This window comes from Sciurus carolinensis, chromosome 10 (genome assembly GCF_902686445.1).
Source record: "Sciurus carolinensis chromosome 10, mSciCar1.2, whole genome shotgun sequence".
NCBI classification, from domain to species: Eukaryota; Metazoa; Chordata; class Mammalia; order Rodentia; family Sciuridae; genus Sciurus; species Sciurus carolinensis.
Window position 1 is genome coordinate 77,609,811 of NC_062222.1, and position 20,294 is coordinate 77,630,104.

General features: G+C 37.7%; 2 protein-coding genes across 2 annotated transcripts in view; one reads left to right on the plus strand and one right to left on the minus strand.

The window, feature by feature from the left end:
* Fras1 (Fraser extracellular matrix complex subunit 1) overlaps positions 1-20,294 on the minus strand; it is a 439,675-nt gene that overhangs the window by 292,506 nt on the left and 126,875 nt on the right. The window lies entirely within an intron of this gene.
* The window catches only part of LOC124994795 (histone H2A.V-like), a 90,879-nt gene that overhangs the window by 7,100 nt on the left and 63,485 nt on the right, over positions 1-20,294 (plus strand). The gene's annotated exons all lie outside the window — the stretch shown is intronic.

Sequence of the window (20,294 nt, forward strand, 5' to 3'; positions counted from 1 at the left end):
ATTCAAACCCATTCTTTCTCTTTTTTTCCTGTTTTGCTGTTATATAATATCGATAACCGTATACTGTGATGTAAAGCAGTCTAATCATTTTAAAATCACTCTTTCTTCTACTTTCTGACTTTAACTGATTAAAACAGAGAAACACCTAGGATGGTGCTGCCTACATTTGTGGGTGAAGTAACTGTGAGGTTTAAGTGACCTACCTGACAAGTACTCCCTTAATCTAGCTTCTGCACAGCCCCCAGGTCTCCGTTTAAATACCACTTCCTCAAGAAGGCATGATCTACCTCCTCAACCAAGCAAATATTCCTCTGCTTCATGTTCTCAAAGCTCCTCCTAAATCCAGCGTGACATGAGTACTCCTCCCAGTTTCGTTTTGCACAGAAAACAAACAAGGAAGAAGAGGGCAGCTTCTTGGTTCTAGATTGTTTGGCAGTTTCACATCATTTAATTTTTCTTTTTTAAAACTTCTTAACACAGATTTCCATCATGATTTCCATTTTACAGATGAAGAAACTAAGGTCAGAGAGGTTGAGAAATAGCACCAGAGCATGAACCTTGGTCCCCATATTTGAACTAGGGCACCCATTTGATTCTAAAATTTACTTTCATACAATATCACCTTTGTACCCACCTTTGAACACAAGGTTACACAGTACTAGTTCAAGGATCAGTGCTGACATGGTAGAGTGAATAACTTTGGGTTCAAAGACCAATTCAACTACTTCCTAGCTTTAGGATTTTGAACAAATCTATTAACTTTTCTGAGTCTCTCTTTCCTAGTATGTGAACTAAGTGTAAGAGAGGACATGATCAAGCAACAGTAAGGATGAAATAAGCTGATATTCTTGGTCCAGTGACCCTCCCGTGAGATGCACTTAGTCAATGCTAGCTATGAGTTTAGTCACCTGCCACAAGCATAACCTATTGATCATGGTATTTTCTAAGACAAAGGAAGCAGTTGGTATTTAGATCTGCAGAATATCTCTCCTGGAACCTCCAGTATCTATGATAAGGGGTAGTTAACTTTTCCAGGGCCTATATGTTCACACAATATTCTATTATCAAGTGATGTGGAAACTGTATCCCTGGAGTAGTACGGCAAGCCAAAAACAATTAGGATATCTTTTAAAAATAGAATAAAATAAATGACCAAATGATGTGCTCTCCATTCCAAATTCTGAAACATTTGAAACATAAACTTAATTATAGCTCTTCTATTATTACTTACACCCAACTTTCCGTTTGCTCTGACACAATCCTGTTACAGCGAAAGCCTGACCTAAGAGCATCCCAATGACAACTCTCATAAATTCCTGGAGATGATAACCACAGAAAATTTTTCATTATGATTAAGTCAGTTGCATATTTCCACTTTAAGTAATCTAGATACTAGGGAGATTCTACTGTAGTTAAGCTTGTAATTACTTTTTTCTTCTATCAATTCAGCTCCCAAAGATTTCATTTCATATTTGTAAGGCAAATGTAGAGGGGAAAAATTAAACATTCAAAATGTTTGCACATAAAATTAAATTATAGCTATACCATTATCACTCACATTAAAATTCCTTATTTTCTTGTCTTCTCTATTAGATCATTATCATTCATTTTATAATTAGTTTTCTACTTGTCTGTCTTTAAAGAGTAAGGACAATTTCTTTATATTCATGTAGCTGTGTATTCCCATAGGGACTATAGTAGACACAATGTTTTTGAATGAAATAATGGATAGAGGGAAGGATATTCCCAAAGTTAAAGAATTGCTAGCTATTTTATGATGTAGTTGCTAAAAAAAAAAAAAAAAAAGTAATGCACAAACAACAGCACTTCATTCAATATGCTGCCCTTTAAAAGTCTTGCAGCTGCAGTAGCCATTTTCAATCTGTAATATTGGAAAGCTTGCCTTCTAGACTTATGTCTCAGTTTATACCTTTGCTTTAAAAAAGCCCCTCTATTTTGGATGGAATGTTAAGCTGATACTATTATATTCTACCATGTTACAGCTGTGTCATATCATCTGAAGCTCTTCTGGTGTGTCTTTAATTTCTAACTTTACCTCAACAGTCGTCCTAGTTAAACTGACCATCCAGTGAAAGAGAATGGTTTGGATTTGTACTGATACTTGCACTCAACAAGGCAAGATCAACATACTAGGTCTATTTTCAGGCCTGGCAGACGTTCTGAGTCAAAGGTTTCCTTTCCAGTAGCTGATTCTCACTATTTAATGTAAAGCAGGACTCTGAAACAGGGGCCATGCTATCCATAGAGACATTGAAACATTTGCTTTAAATACGAAGATTTGGAGTGCTACTAGCATTCAATGAACAGGAATCATAAGTTCTAGATGTCATGTAATGTGCATTATTGCACAAAGAAAAATTTTTCACCTCCTACATGGCTTTTAAAGGTCCCACCAAATATTCATGTAGTAAAAAATCTACTTAAAATCATCTGATTTATATATAAACACCATGTGCTTATATACACCATGATCATACTCTGAATTGCCCAGAATTTAGCTACCATGTAACTCAAGGAAAGATTGTATTATATGTGGTTTAGAACTTTATGAAGATAATGAAAAACAATACATATATTAGAAATATTAGATATATATTTTTTAAATTTTTTTAATAAGTAGGAAAACAAACATCTTTAAACATAATTAAAGGAAAATTATAAAACATAAAAATCCAAACAAATAATATGAAGTTCGTTTAATGAAAGACTGGCTATAGCTAAAGAGAATAATGGTAAGCAAGAATATAGATCAATAGAAAATATCCTAACTGAAGCACAAAGAATGAAAGAATGGAAAATACAGAAAACAGCATTGGAGACACATGGAACATGTTACAAAGTTTAACATATAAGGTAATTTAGTTCTAAAGGCAAGTTGCAGAATATGGAAAGAATGAAATATTTTGAAAAAATATGACCAATGCTTTTCTAAAACCAAAAAAAAAAATGTCAAGCCATAGATTTAAAAAGTTCTATAACTGTCAGGCAGAATAAACATTAAAGAAAATAATAATTAAGTACATCAGCAACAGTATAACATCAAGAGAAAAATCTTAAAGTCATAGACAGGGAATTACCTTCAAAAAAGAACGCTAAAACTGACAACCAACTTCTTCACCAGAAAAGAGTGATGGAAGTTAGAAGATAAATTTTTTTTTTTATTTTAGAAGATAAATTTTTAAAGTAGTAAGTAAAGTACAATCACCAACATAGAATTCTATACCCAGCAAAAATATCCTTCAAAAAATAAGAGTAAAATAAAAATGTTTTAAATAAAATCTGTGAGAATTTATCACCTGCAGGCTCAAACTAAATACTAAAGGAAGTGGGCTAGGGATATAGCTCAGTTGGTAGAGCACTTGCCTCACATGCACAAGGCCCTGGGTTCAAGGCCCTGGGTTCAATCCCCGGCACAGCCCCCCCCCCCCAAAAAAAAAAAAAAAAAAAAAACACTAAAGGAAGTTCTTCAGGCAAAAAGAACATTTTTCTAGGTAGGAACATAGGAATTAGGAAGGAATTCAGAGCAATGAAAGGTAAATATCTGCATAGATCTAAATGAATAATAACCACATAAGACAAAAAGAACACCTTATGGAATTCAAAATACATGTAAATATAAATGACATGTCAACAATAACACTTAAGATGTAAGGAGTGAATAAAATTGGAATCATAATATACCAACACTGGATAGTAATTAAAATAAGTAATGCATGATGTTATATCTATGATAATCACTAGAGGAATAATAAAAGTGTATATAACTACCTGATGGGTAACTGAAATTGTGGGGGAAAATGGATTAATCCAAAGAATAAAAGAAAAGAAAGGGGGAAAAAGACCACAGTACTAGAATAACAAATAGTAATATAGAAGATATAAACATAAAAATATCAGTAACTACAATGAATGAAACACTAAAAGATAAATACTGCCAGACTGGACTAAAAACAAAACAGTGAATCCAATTAACATTCAGTGTATATAGTATGAACTGAATTTCTCAAAGAATAAATCCCAATGTGCATATATCTATATTTGTATATATTTATATATCTGCCTCATTCAAAATAGGATTGTAGAGACTAAATCCTTCAAGAATTCAAGATACCAGGAATTACTAAGAATCTATCAATGTGTTAAGCAAAGTGGAAGAAACAGACAAATGTAAACCAACCCAGATAGGAAAGACTACAATTCAGTCCCTGACATTGGCTCTTAAATCAGAAACATTGTTGGAGAAAAAGACTTCTGAAACAAAGAGCAAAGCAAAAGAAAATAACTTGAAAAGAGAACATAGCATAGAGAAGGACAATGGATTCTAGACCTGGCTCTACCTGTACCAACCTGGGCACACTAGATAAATCACTTCCTTGGAAAGTGAAAGATAAATCACTTTCCTCCTTTGTGAAATTCAGAAATTAGACCATGTTGTCCATAATATACAAAGGGATTTTGGTATCAACTCTGGATTCAGATGTAGCTCTCTAACCTTATATATAGTTCTAGAACTCTCAGCAAGATAATAATCCTGGATGAGTCTCAGTTTCCTTTCTCATTAAAAAAATGTCAATAAAACCTACCCTAGTGAAATATCAGAAGGATCGGTTATATGACACATTTGCAATTCCTTAGCACAGCACTCATCACTCAGGCAGAGTGGAGGCTCTCAGCAAGCTATCCTCAGACATTTCTGTCCACTCCAGACAAATTTCTGTATGAACTGTTTCTCAGAGGAATTATCAAAGTAAGCCCCTGCATAGAATTGTAAAGGAGTTCATCATACACTGGATTTCTTCTTTTGTGTGAATTCCACAACCACATTCATCAATATACAACCACTCCTATGTGCAAATAAGTCAGAAAACTTACTTTTCAAAATATCACATCCACAGAGATACTGTTGGCTAAAAAAAATGCAAACACAAAACTTCTCAAGTCCTATTTTTAAATATCACTACAAAAGTTATGCACCCATAATACATCTTTATAGCTACTATATACTGAGCAACCATTACATATATATATATATATTATATATATCATATATGTATGCATGTATGCATATATCATAGGTCTATACAAATAGCTATAATATACATATTACATACAAATATGCTTTACATGCTTATGAATGTAGTATGTATTTATATGTGATACATAATGCTAACAAAAATCCTATGAAGCAATTAACTTTTATGTATAAAACAAGAAACTGAAAATTAGAGAAAGTGTTTGGTCAGTTATCTAATAACTGGTGAAGCCAGAATTTGAACCCATGACTATTTGTTTTCAAGGTTCATACTCTTTCAACTGGAAAATGACATTGGTTCCAGAGAGAACAGTTCTCAACAGGCTTGAGTCTTGCTGATCAATAGACCTAATTGACTTTGGCTACTGCCTCTACCTATATGCTTTCTTGCAAGGACTTCTGGGAGGGAGAGAGTCAGAGATCAACATTGGCAGCCAGCCCTGTCTCAGCAAGCTTATTCTCAATATCTTTCCCAAGATCTTCCTGTTTAGGAAAACAAGCAGTTTCTCCTCTCCTCTGGAAATGTTTGAGGAAGCTTTTCATAAAGACACATGACAATAAATTGATAATGATATAGTAACAAAATGGTACAGTAACAACTATGCTCAAATCAACCTCCTTTATCTTGGGCACATTACATAGTCTAAGAATTACTTAGCTACTTCTATTTCCATTTCTTGAATTCACAGTAGAAAAATTCTCCTAATTTTCAAGTTAGGAATGGTAAAACAGGCTTAATCACATATGACTGCTCTGCTAATAATCATCTGCTAATAATCATGCTGTGTTGAGAAGGATTCTGAAGCTCTGACCAGGCAGGTGGTGGGAAGGATTACTATCCTCTTCCATGGAGCAAGGGAGAATCTGTGGGGAGAAATGAAGGTACTTGCCCCACATGTTCCCCACAGACTAGCTCAACATAATCTATCCTAAAGTATTGTTCACTACTGCTATTTGATTCATGAATTAAAGTGTAAAAGGAAAAAAAAGTTTCTTGTGCCAAATCCACTGAGATGCTCAACTTTAATGATGAACTAATCATCTACATTTTACTTTGCTTATTTTTCCATTAAGCTACTCAACTCTTTCCAGACATGTAAACCTTTCCTCAATCATAACTAGTTTAGAAAATGGGCTTTTGTTCTGCATTAGCAACTGTTCCCAAGAACACCCTGGCACAGGCCACAACTGGCATGTGCGTTTAGCATCTTTGCCCCTGAGAATGTGGATCCCACCCCCATTCTTCACCAAGAGGAAATTAACTGCCAGTTCTAATGGGAATGACATATTGACTAAGTACCCAGACCAAGCATCCACTCCCACAGTCAGCAGAATACACAGTGGTTATTCTCTAACAACACAGGAATGTTTGATTGGATTTGCTTCCAGTCTCACAGCTCGCCAGAAAGCCACTGGAGAGAAGCAGGTATCCAGTGTCTCAGAGGAAGACCCTCCCAGGGTTCATTGTTAAATCCAGAGGCAAAACCCTGAGCAATTACACTTCTGGTACAATTACCGGCATCACCCACTCCCTGCCAAGTGAGGGGCCTTGGCAGCTGAATAATACAGCTTTCATTTTACATTTCCACTTCAATTAGCTGACAGTACTAGTCAATTGGCTGAATAAAACAAAATGCAGGGGAAGTTGAAAGGTCTCTATGTGGTTTGCAGAGCTGTGCCTTCCAGAACAATGATGAGATGAAAGGGACTGAAAAGCAAATTAGGGGACCCACTGCAACAAAAGGGCAGGCAGCAGGAACACCCACAGGTGGCATGTATGGTTTAAATGGTGCACCAGAGATATTTAAGCTTAACACCCATCCCACCCACTGTTTATTGTACTAATAGAAAGAGAATTAAATTGTTGCCCCTGAACTCGCTTACTGCAAGGTCTAGCTGGGACTTATTAACATCACACAGCATATACATGCAAAAGAAAACATTCTCCTGAGAACTTACACCCTCTCCAGTCCCGCCCTGCAGTCAACACTGACAGAGAAGTTACTGTGTACAAAGTCCCACTAGTGCTTAGGAGCTGTTAAAGGGATAGACAATGAATTTTGTGGCGGAGCCCACAGTGTCTTCAGTGAAATTAAATGCACACACACGAAATAAACACAAGACCATACAGTGGACAGAGGGGACCCAGTAACTCGGTATAACTGAATCATTAGAAGCTGCCGATTGGTGTCAGAATCCTAGATAAATCCTCAGGGCAGTGTGTAGTGGGGGGTGAGAGTGTCTAATAGATTCCACCAGAGTCCTCACAAGTTCTAGCTTGATTATTCTAATAACAAACTCTTCCAGAGCTGAGCAGAATCAACCAGTGCCTCAGTGCCAGCCTCCCCACCTCTGCCTCGCTCACCCATACTCTTGCGGCACTTACAGGAGGTTAATCACAGCCATTGTTAATGGCCTGGGAAAGTTCTACCTGGCCACACTGTGCACAAACCTGAAATTTCCAGCACCCTTGAGGAATAATTCCATTAAAGGCAGAGCATACATAATAATTTATTTCCTTTATACATTTTTGACCCCATTATTGATGTTTCATATATACTAAAGGGGTATCGTGACCTTGACCTGCAGCTGACTGTCAAATGTAGGAAAGAGGAAGCGAGCAATTGCAAGGTCTCCCAACTCTGAGAGCAATATGCCCCAAAACCACATTGTTCAACGCCATCTTAAAGGTGAGAGGATGGTACACAATGCAAAGCAATGAATGAAATGAGGCTTGGTGAGTGTCACTGTGTATTTGTAGAAAATAACAGTATTCAGGGAATCAAGATCCTTTCCAAGGCATACTAAAATATCTGCCTAAGAGCCAACAGATAACATCTATAAATGTAGTAAGTGGCATCATATTTAGATATTCTCCATAAATACAGAACATAATATGCAAAGTTTTTAAAATCCCTAATACATATGCAAAAAAGAAGAACCAACTATCAATTAATCAGTCCAGAAGTTGTTTACCATCAAGTTAGCTTTGTGTACATATTTATAAAAGGCTAAGATTTTTTACGGAGGAAGATAAAAACCTTAGAGCACTAATGGAAACCATTAAAGAAATGTACAGGGCTGGGAGTATAGCTCGGTTGGTAGTATGAGTACGTGCTTACCAAAGCTCTGGGTTCAATCTCCAGCATCAAAAGGTGGTGGGGGTTGGGGGGAATTTGTTTAACCTTTCTAATAAATTCTATATTCCTATTTTTGGAACTTAAGAAAGATAACCAGTTATATGTTATTGTTATGGTAAATGTTTTAATTTCTTTTTTAAAAAGAAGAAGAAAAATGCTATTACTGTTCTTGAAATATCTATAGTAATGAGTTAAGATGAACTCCTAAATAAAATGCCTGGAGACAGGCAGGTAAAAATCAATGCCTGCATTAATCCCATACCTCTGGATTAGGTGATTTACTTTCTGAACTGGCTCTAGAATCCTATTGCTTTGATTGTTCCCTTAATACAAATCAAGTATATTGAACATGAGAAATGTGCTAAAAAACTTTTTTCTATTTGGCTCCTGAAAAAAAATACTTTTTCCATAATACAGAAAAATTATCACTACAGGTAAGAACAAGATCGTATTTTTTTAAAACTGCCTAGACTTGCCTCAACCAGACTTTGGGCCATTTGGTATATGTTATAACTACCCAACTATGTCAACTCAACTTTGTCAAGGTTGCTGAGGAAAAGCCATATATATATATGTAAATAAACCTGTGTGGCTGTGTTCCAATCACCCTTTACTTGAGCACTGACATGATTTTCCTGTGTCTCAAAATAATGTTATTTTTTATCAACCATTTGAAAATGCAAAATCTATTCTTAGTTCACCAGCTCTAGACTATATTTGACCCATAAGTCATAAATTGCTAATATTTGATCCACTGCATGAAAGAGGGAAGGAAGGAAGGAAGGAAGGAAGGAAGGAAGGAAGGAAGGAAGGAAGGAAGAAAAAAGGAGAGATAATCATCCAAAGGGATAAAAGAAGGTAGGCATTAAGGACTCTGGGTGATTTGAAGAAAACATGAAAGTAGTCATCCAGGAGTTAATCATCTATTCCAATCCACATCACTCCTATCCCCAGGGTCTTGAGCCTGCTGATAAAATTCCAGCCACTGTTCCTGTCCTTGAGCTGTACTAGAAGATATGGGACAAGCAGAATTGTCGTCTCGGCTGTCAATGAGGATGATGGGCTGTCATTACCTGATTCTAGACTGAAAAGGAAGGTATTAGTGCTTGGATACCTGCCTATCACACAGCAAAGCAACTCATTTTCTGCAGAGAAAACAAAAGGAACTAACTTCTGCTGAAAGATCTTTCATGAAATTTATTATCTGTGGAGTGGCAGCAAAAACAGGTCCAAGAAAATGTTAAGTTCCAAGTTTGCAGCAGCAAGGCAATTACTTATCCTGACATCTCAAGTAAACTCAAGAAAGTGCCATCTTCTCAACAAAGTTTGTTATTGTTCTTCAAGGATGAAACAACTATCTCACACAAATATATTGTGAATTCAACATGTTATTTATATGCTTAATCAATCTGATCTGGCATGTGGCTCTTAAAAAAGCTTTCTTTAAAATATACATTTGCTTAGTTATATATATCATTTGTCCTAGAAACTGGCTAATATCAACATTACACATGATCAATGGTTGCTACATCTAAATGAAAAAGCAATCCCGAAATATATTATTTGTGATTCTACTTCCACTATTTATAAGCAGAAACTATGTTTTTGTTTATTTTTAAAAGTTGTAATGTTTTGATTTTCTAAAATAATGGGTCTTTGGTGTGAAGTAGAACATATGAAAAATTATGAAAATTATGAAAATTCAAATAGAACTCATTTACTAATAAAGAAAAATGGCCTTAAATGAGATATATCTTCCTTCTTCAGCAAAGAAGCAATTCACTCTGATAACAGATATATAAATAGGGCTATAGTTCATGGCTATATTAATTGATCTTCCCTAATAAGAACATTAAATAGCATTTTATTTATAGAATGAAAAAATAAGATCATCTTTAGTATGAGAAAATGAAAAACCAAAAAAAGCATGTAATTACCATAGAAGTACTTCCTGAATTCTGTCTGGGTTGAAACTCCATATTAGAGAAATTGAGCCCTGATGGAAAATAATGTAATCTTTTAGTTCAAAAGTTTTTTTTTTAATTGAAAGGATAGATACAGAATCAGTTTTAATAATCATTTCCTAAGAAATTTCACATTTGTACTTGAAAATCATATAGGGATAAAGGTAGGCAGGGTTCAGAATATTCTGAGGCAAGAAACCTGTATCTATCACCTTCATGGCGATCCCCAAAGCCTCTGATTTCCCATACCTCCTACAGGTAGCATGTGGGTGGCTCTGGGTTTGGAGGGCTGCTGGATTATCATTTGTTTTCATATCTCTAGGAAAACTGGTTTGATTCTGGCCTAACCCCCTTTAATTTCAAGAGCAAGGCCAAAATGATGGTGGGTCCAAAGATTCTACAAAGTAATTCTAAGAAGACCTGCTCTCAGACAAGATCCAAGAGCTAGATCAGAACCCAGTTTCAACCAGGTATCATGAGGGAAAGAATACGCATTTGGCTATCAGTTCCTACACACTCTCCTTAATGTCACTTAATGCAACTGTCACCTCTGGCCTGTTGCTGCAATACTCACAAAATAAACTACATGACACTAGGAAAAAGTATAGTCTTCTCATTCTTCTCCAATTCAGATAGGCCAAATAAATCACAGACCATGTAGGCATGTTTCCAGATACACCCAAAACATACCACCTTCTAAGAACAAAAAGGGAGTTCTAGGGATATAGCATATAATGCTATATTTTAAACACAGATCTTTCTGTAATTGTTCCCTTCTGTGTGTATGTTCTCCAAAATAAAGCTTCTTAGGAGTCAAAGAGAGGTATCCAGGATGGAAAAATTTTTCAAATTTTATTCAGCAAAATATTAACTTTTTTGTTCGGTGGGGGGGGCAGCGTAAGAAGGGGTGATCAGGGAGAAAGATCTTTCAAGTTCTCGAGTGAGAGCAGATAGGAGCTTGCAATAGTTCTTGTCCATCAAACTAGTGTCAAACATCTGACACAATTCCAGCTTAAATTACTCATAAAAATGGCAGTAGGAAAGCAGCAATAGATTCTACAGATGTTGAGGAATTGCTTTTAGAGCAACAAAATAAACATAGAGACAAGCAGGCTGAAGATTCTGTCTCCAAATGAATCTTTAATCTGTCCACAACTCTCAGGTGCCATATCTATAATCTCCTGGTTTTGTTTCTCTGGAGAACCCTGACTCATACAACATGTTAAAATATGTCAATGAATTCTCACTATTCTTCATTAAAAATTCAAATTCCTTACTAGAGCCTACCATGCCCCTGAATGCTCCGCCTCCCCTCTACACTTCCCTCCCTGTGGCCTCAACATGTTGGCTTTCCATCAGCTCCTAGAATGCTTTCCTCTGGAATTGGGTGCTTCCTTTTACTGACAGTTTTCCCCCTTCTCCTTACGCAGCTCCTCTCGTTCCTAAGATTTTACCTCCTTATCCATGACCTCCCTGATTCCCCTACATAATTCAGGCCCTTGCTATTCTCTATCATGGCTTCCTGTTTCTCTTCATGGCACTATAAACCACTGGAATCCATTCCATTTATGTTTGTTTCACTCCCTGGAAGATAAGGACTCAAGAACAGAAATCAGGCCTGTCTGGTTTACTGATGAACCTACTGCGCCCATATTTTGGAAGCTATTTGTGAACTATGGATATCTGTTTGATCCATCAAGGCAAGGAAGCTGCTTTCTGGGAGCTCCTGGGTGAAATTTCCTGGTTCGAGAAAGTCCAGATCACGCTGGTACCCTGACCACACCCACAGCTCCAAGTTCAAATAGTCTCCAGAGATGAGTGTAACCTGCTAAGCACAAACAACCTGTTTATCTCCACTCTTATTCTGTCCCCAATGAAGGAGATCCCTACCCATTCCCTTTGGTCTGTACCGCTATAAATAAAGCAAGTGCAGCCTTTTTCTCTTTGTTAGGAGTCAGACCCAGATCCATCGTGTTTGCTCAACCTGACACACCCCTACTTAGTAAATATATAATTCTTGCCTTTTTGTCTTTAATTCTTAATATACTACTTTTATAACTTTTATTTCGCAGCCAGCCCATCCCTCCAATGGTTGCCCACATGGGACATGGTGGAGACCCATAACTGCAGACATTTGTAGGATGAGAGAATAAATGGTGGCTCATTCCCCTGTCCTCCCATGCTTCTCTCCTCTCACAGTAAATGTTCCCAAGAAATATACCACTCACCAAAGAATACATTCTTAATTGGCTCATCCATGAAATCATTCCCTTATGCATGCATTCATTCACTGATTACTAATTCACAGTGAATATATATTGAGCCCCTACTATGATCAAACCATGGGAAGAAATGCAGGAAGAGAGGTATGGGTTTGTGCATTTTTAACTAAAAATATGGATACAAAAAGCTATTTTAATCAACATTGAGTTCACTTACATAGAAATATAGGCCAAATGATTGAAAGAGAAATTTTATGCAACAGAGAGGTCTGGGGCTACAACCACTTCAAGGAAAGAACAACTTCTTTTCCTTCAATTTAATTTTACTATACTGTTATTCATTTATCCTTCACTTATTGCATAAATATCTATCAAGCACACTGTGTCTTAGGCACAAGGTAAAGTAGGGGACAAGCCAGTGGCAGGCTACACAGCATGTCAGATAAAGCCCTAGGTTTGAAAAAAATGATGACATGGTATTACAGGCCCTGCAATAACTTCAGGCTAGGAGAGGACTCAACCAGTGGTATATGCTAAAAGTAAGAGGAAGCACCAAATTTCAGACCACAAAAAGACTTCACCCCCCCCCAAAAATTTATGTATTCTTTTATTCACAGTACCATTATTCACAAGAGCCAAAAGATGGAAGCAACCCCTGCTCACTGATAGATGAGTGAATAGACAAACTATGGTCTATGCATACAATGGATTATCATTCAACCTTAAAAAGGAAGGAAATTCTGATACAGGGTATTAACATGACAGACCTAGAGGATATTAAGCTGAGTAAAATAAGTCAGTCACAAAAGTACAAATACCATGTGATTCCACTTTGTGAGATAACTCAAGTAGTCAAATTCATAGAGTTGAAAATAGAATGGTGCTTGCCAAAGGTGTGGGGAAGAGGGATTTGTTGGATGGGTATAGTTTCCATTTAGTGAGATGAAAAGCTCTGGGAACTAGATGCACAACAATGTGAATATAATTAACACAACTGAATTATACATTTAAAAATGGTTAAGATGGCAAATTTTATTTTAAGCCTAGACTACCACAATTAAAACTTTTTAAAAATATGCTATTACCAGATAGACCAGGGTGAAGCTACACAAATTTGGGGTAACATCCCTAAGCTCTGTTCTCCATGTACCAAATGCCCAACATCCAGAAAGGCAGGTTTACAAACTGACTACTGATTGACAACTTTGGAGAAAGCCTGGGGGAGGGGACACCTCTGACATTGTCCATTAATCTCAGAGAACACAGACTATGCTCCTAAGTCATACTGGCTGGACAGACAGGCTTTCTGCAAAAAGGTTGTTTCTATGTACCCTTTTGAAGGCCATCAAGATGTGACTGGCTAGTAATGTGTCATGAGGGCAGATGAATTAAAATAAACAGCTAGCAAAAGTTAAGAAAAGGCTTTGCAACTCACTTGCACATGGTACAGGACTGTTACTCTGGGTTACGAATGAGGAAATTAATTGATCTTGGCACAAGTAACCCATTGGCTCCAGGAAATTTTATGCTGTAAAATTAAAAACACAGACAGTTTTTCACAGGCAGCCCTCCAAAAAGTCTGAAAGGTACTCGTGGAGGGCGTTACTTCTATTTTCATGTGTGTGGGATGTTCAGACACAATGAAGGATTTGCTTCAAAATTTTCCAGCACAAAAGTTAAAATGGGAAAGTTGGGTCGGAGATGTAGCTCAGTGGTGGAGTATTTGCCTCACATGCACTAATGCCCTAGTTTCGATCACCAGCACTGCAAGGGAAAAAAAAGGAAAGGTAGATAAAACAAGATTGGCAAATGCTAATAATTCTTGAAACCTGAAGGTTACATGAGGTTGAGGTTCACTGTACTATCCTCTCTACTTTTGTGTTTACTTGAAACTTCCCATAAAAAAAATTTACTTTAAAAATGTACATGTAACAAAATAATTTATGACACACTTGTAGATAACTTCAAGACAGGTACAGAATTTAGATTACTCCTAACCCATTAAGTTATTATAAAATTAAGCAAGATGATTTATTACCAATAGAATGTCTTTATAAACAGTGTCTTTAAAAACAGTATCTTTATACAAACAAGTCATGGAACACAAGTGTGCAGGTGAAGAAAGGGAATAAGACCTAGGAAAGGAGACATTTTTAGCCTTTTATTCCTCTGCCTCTTTCAGTTACATTAATTCCGCCTAAAAGGGAGCCACAACAGAAAAGTCAGCCCCCCACAAAATTCCCCAGAGTCAGGAAAGAACTGTGATTTGTATTGGCCAGACTCCAACTCCACAGTAAATCTGGCAGCAACCCAACAAGTTGACCAAGTACATTTGACTCCCAGGAATGCCTCTAACTTCAAAAAGCAACCCATAGCCAGGCATGGTGGTGCACACCCGTAATCCCAGCAAATTTGAGGTGAGTCTAGGCAACTTAAGACCCTGTCTCTAAATAAAATAAAAAGAGTTGGAGCTGTACTTCAGTGCTAGACCTCCCCTGGGTTCAAACCCCAGGAAAAAAAGCATAAAAAAAAAAAAGAGAAGAAAAAGCAATCCATAATATGGACTAACTTTTGACCTTGGAAGTCACAGAGGTGTTGACCAATGAAAACTAAACAGAAGTAGAAGGAAATTTGCCCCCATCCAAGAAGAATATTCAAAGACTGCTCATAAAATGAATTAAATAAATAATTACTCAATGTTTTGGGAAATTGTCTGCCAACTTCTCTGTGATCTCTGTATTTGATACAGAAGCCAGTTAAATGTTCACCCTTTAAAAGTTCGCATTCTTCCAGTAATCATGTATAACATTTTAATATTATTTATCCTAACAATAAAAGATCCTAATGCTTATTCCAAAATACTTGAGATGGCATGAAAAAATAAAGACCAAAGAAACCCACTGTTATCATTCTGGTTTCCTTTGTTTGTATCTTATAGAGACATGAGATAGAAGGAGCTCAGCTCTGCAAAACTATGGAGCCACACACTAGCTATGGCAGGTCCCTCGGATCCTTCCCTTCAGGATGGAAGTGTTCATTAACCTGCATCCAGTGACTGGTTACATAAGAAGGTGCAAAGCCCTCGCACGTTTCTCCAGGTGCATGGCTAACTCTGAAGGACCTTCCCAACTACAGAGCTCCTGGGGGATCACCTACTGGCTCTACTATAACTGTCATAATGCAACTTTTCCCTCTGCTTAACTTTTCTCCTCTCACAATGTGTTTACCCCCAAGAGAACTTCCCAATAAAACACTCAACTGCACATCAATTTCCAGCCCTGTGTCTATTTCTCAAGGAACCCAACCTTAGCCAATAGCCACTATTATTTGCTCTGTAAGAGCAGACAGGACCTATATTTCAACCAATTCAAGTACCTATTATGTGTTGAGCTCAGTAGTGGAAATTTCAAATTAAGACACCATACCTTAGACTTTGCACATGTGTTAAATGTGTAGTAAAAGCCATGCAAATAAGGAATAAGTGTAGTTAAGAGATTTGACTATATCTGGTCTTGTAAAAGCTACACTGAAGGAAGAACAAAATCAGTCTTGTTTCCAATTTCAATCATTACACTCTAATTTCCTGGCTTCCTTAAGATGGTCCTCTAATTTCTTTATTGGGATGATCTATTCACTTACTTCCTTTATTTACCAGGCTTACTCTTCCTCAAGATCCTTTGACTTAAGCTACTCTCTCACCTGGTTTGAGGGATGCAGGGTTTATGCATAGTCTGCAGCTCCAGACAAGAGGCACTAACCCAGGTCTACAGGAAGGGAAGAGGTGATGCAAAATATGTGGCAACTGCAAGAGGAAGGAGATCACAGAAAGTTCTACAGAGAAGGTAATGGTTTACTTGAGATTTGAAGGACAGATCATTTGCAAAGATGACAATCTTCAAGATTTACATAATTTTAAAAAGTATGACTTAGCCAACATTCATTGTAAAATTATTCACAATAGCCAAAATGCACAAATAACCCATTTTCTTCAACAGATGAATAAACAAAATGTGGTATGTGTGTATATATGTACACAATAGTTTACACATACACAATGGACTGGTATGCAGCCACAAAGAAAAAATGAATTTCTGATACCTGTTATAGCATGGATGAACCTTCAAGACATTATCCTAAGTGAGATAAGCTGGACACAGATGACAGATATTATATGAAATATCTAGAATACACAAATTTAGAGAGACAACATAGATGAAAGGTTATAAGGGGCTGAGGAAGGAGAGAGTAGGGAGTTACAACTTAATGGTTGTACTCTTTATGATTCTCTTTGGGGTCATGAAAAATTTGGAAGTATAAATGGTAAAGTTGAATTATTATGAATACAATTATATAGCATTGGATTGAATACTTAAAATGTTAGAATGGCAATTCTATGTTGTATATGGTTTTGTTTATAAGTCATTCCTTTAGTATCCATGGGGATTGATTCCAGGACATCAAAATCTGTGAATGATCCAATTCTTTATATAAAATAGCATAATATTTGCATATAACCTACCCAGATCTTCCTATATACTGTAAACCATCTCTAGATTACTTATAATGCCTAATATAATATGCAAATAGTTGTTATAGTGTTCAGGGAATAATGACCAAAAAAAGTCTATACATATTCAGTATAGGTGCAATTTTTTAAATACTTTTGATCTGCTATTGACCGAATCCATGAGTGTGGAGGACTCTGACTGTACTTGATTTTCAAGTTTCACTTCATTCAGTCCAATCTAAGAAACAATTTGATAAAGTGAAACAAATGCCCAGCTTTGGGGCCCCGTGCTCAGTGGTCTGAGTGGAGAGTACTTTAAGGGCAAGGGACTCAACCAAACAGGCACTGCACATCCATTTCCCCCAACCCTGTGTCAACCTGACAATCAGACAAGTCTGGAGGTGACATCTGAGTCACAGGACAATTTTGATGAAGTGCAGAATCCACCTCCTGCCTCCCTGAGACATTACTGTTTACATGCATTTTCACAAGCAACTTCTCTTTTAAAGTTTGCTGATAGATGGCATTGGTACATAAAGTACATGCAGGACTTGGCACAGGGTTCAGTGATAGTGTTACATACATAGACAGATTTGTAACCATCATGCAAGTTTCCATACAAAACTTGTTCAGCACCCCAGAAGTTTCCTTCATGCCTCTTCCTAGTCTATAATCTACCCCTTCCTGAAACAACTTCCATAAACATTCACTAGTTGCATCAAAATTACTTTCAAGATGAAACACCTTCCTATAAACACCTGAATATCATGGCTACCTTTCTTTGCCAACAACTGCCATGATGGCCGTGATGCCCATTACCATATGCACAGCAGGAGAACACTTCCATCTCAGTGAAAGAAAATTGCCATGCATGTGAAGCCCTGGTGGGTATGGACATGGGATGCCGACAGACTCTCCACATTGCACACCCAGGAAGAAAGCAGTTACCTAACAGACCCTGTGATTTTATCAGTTAACAACCACTGATTTCCACCAAGAGCTCTGACACCTGTGATTCCCCTGCCCATGATGATTGTATGGACAAGCTAATTCACTTCTCTCTCAGACGCGGCCATAGAAGGGGAACCCATTTCCCATAATTGTGTCATCTTCCTGATAGGCAAGGACAGAAAAAAATGGCACATGAGCCACCTCAATGGCTCCAATTTCTCAGGGCACACAAGCATCCCTGAGATATGAAGAGTTGGGGGCAGAGGAAGGCAAAGCAAAAAAGTGACAGACTCCATGGAAGTCAGGAAAGCCCCAAAACATGTGTCGTTTCTTACAAATCAGAACACTTTCTTCCAAGATGCATTAGGTCTACTTGTAATGCATCAGACACTCTACTTTGTGCTGAGGCTTCAAAACTCTGGGCTAAGGCCTAGAGGAGCATGGTAAGAGAATAAACACTAAGTTTAAATACAAAGCTCATCACATGGCTAATTTATATTCAGGGTGATGAGTGCTGCCACATGCATGGCTTAAAATGGGAACAGAGGAACCAGGACCCTTGTGACCCCATTTGGGGAAAGCACAAAAGACTTCTGGAAGGTGGTGATGCCTTGATTGAGACTTGAGAGCAATTAGACAGATTAACTAAAGGGGCTCTATAGGGCTGGGGAAGCACAACACAGGGACAGAGAAGTGGCAGTGTGGTGTTCAGTACCATGGCTTAACTGGTGAGAAGGGGATGAGCAAGACAGGAGACAGGTGAGCTCAACAGGTCTGGGCAAGGAGTACAGAGAACTTAGGTGACAGCCATGTGGACTCCAAGCAGGACACAGTCAGAACCACAGGGAACTGTGGCCCAGGGAGCTAAAGGGTGCAGAGTTGATGAACTGTTCTGGAAAATACAGGTTTTTGCCAACTCGGTTGGGAGGCAGTCCAGCAGTAAAGCACGTAAATGAAATTAGCCTCCTTGACGACTCACCTAGAATCGAATACCCTTCTTAATTAAAAGCAGTTATTTTCAAAGGTCACTTTCAATATGATCCTACCATTATGACCCTTGCAATAACAAATAAGTATCCAGGGGCATCCTGGCAGTTTAAGATTCTGTGCTCAAATCCACAGAACTGCACAAACCTCAAGGGAAAGTAACCCAACAACTGGCCATGAATCTGAACTTCTATCAGGTTTTCCTATCTTCTCTTTCCCCAATTCCGCTGGCCTGCCAGGTATCTAGCTGCCCCTCCACCCTCCACCCCCAGCCCACATTAAATATCCCCAATGCCTACTGCTCCCATTTCTGCTCCAGGTTCAAGCTTTTGGTCTTCCTACTTCCCTGACCTCTCAGACTTACCAGTCTCTCCAGCAAACCTTCTTCAAAAAACATTTCCCAGGATACAGATACCAAGAAGGTTAGTACTTGGGTCTTACTGACTCCTACATCTCCAGTGCCTGTCTCTGGCACTTAATAGATAATGCATTAAGTAACTCTGGAACACAATAATTTTCTGAGCCCATACTATGTGTCAGCCGTGGGAGGTAACATCTCCTGCCATGTAGAACAGTCTCATGCAATAGCTGGATCCAACAGGTGGCCCTGGATTCTCTCTCAAACAACCTAGAAAGAAACCCCAGGGAAAACTGGTGCTCCCCAACCCACTCTGGTCTGGCTTCAGCCCCAGATCAGCTGATACCATCAAGAGGTTGAGAATGAAAAGCACAAGGAGCAATTTTCCGTAAGTTTCCTAGCCAAAAGGTATTTTGAACAAGAGAAGTCTATGAGAGAGCATGACAAGAGAGCCTAATGTAGTCTACATGGAAATGGATTGTTTTTGTGACTCTCCCCATTATGGTTTACTTCAAGGCAGGATCTACATCTAGATCATCTCTAATTATCCAATTCCTGAAAAGACCCAGAAACTCATAGAGGAGGGTCAGACTTAAAATTAACAGATTTCATATCTCCGTCTGAGAACTGAATCAGAATACTTGGGTTGGTCAATTAGGATGATATTTGAGTTAATTAATGGACATCAGAGACACATAAATAAAGTCTTACACATTTCTCTCTTCTCCAAAAAAGAATTCTCCTTCTGTGATTATGCATTCCTTTGTGCATGTTAAATCCACTGGATTAAAGACTCTCTTAACTTCTTGGGAAACTCCCAACTAGTTAAAGATGGTAAAACATGCCTGACTTGTTTGCAATCCATTTTGAAAACCAGTTTCTCCTCTTAGAATGTATTATTTCTGCAAAGGGAAAATTCCCATTATTTCATATCAGATCTCACTGGCTTCAATTTCAGGAGGTAGCAACTTTTGGCCTTCATTTCTGAAAGGTCTTCTTTTGGGGGTCATATCTTCCCATCTCCATACTGAATGGAGAAAATAACAAAGGAATAGCCACTAGGTACATGTAGAAGAATTTGGGCAGGGCACCTCTCTTCTCTGGTCTCATTT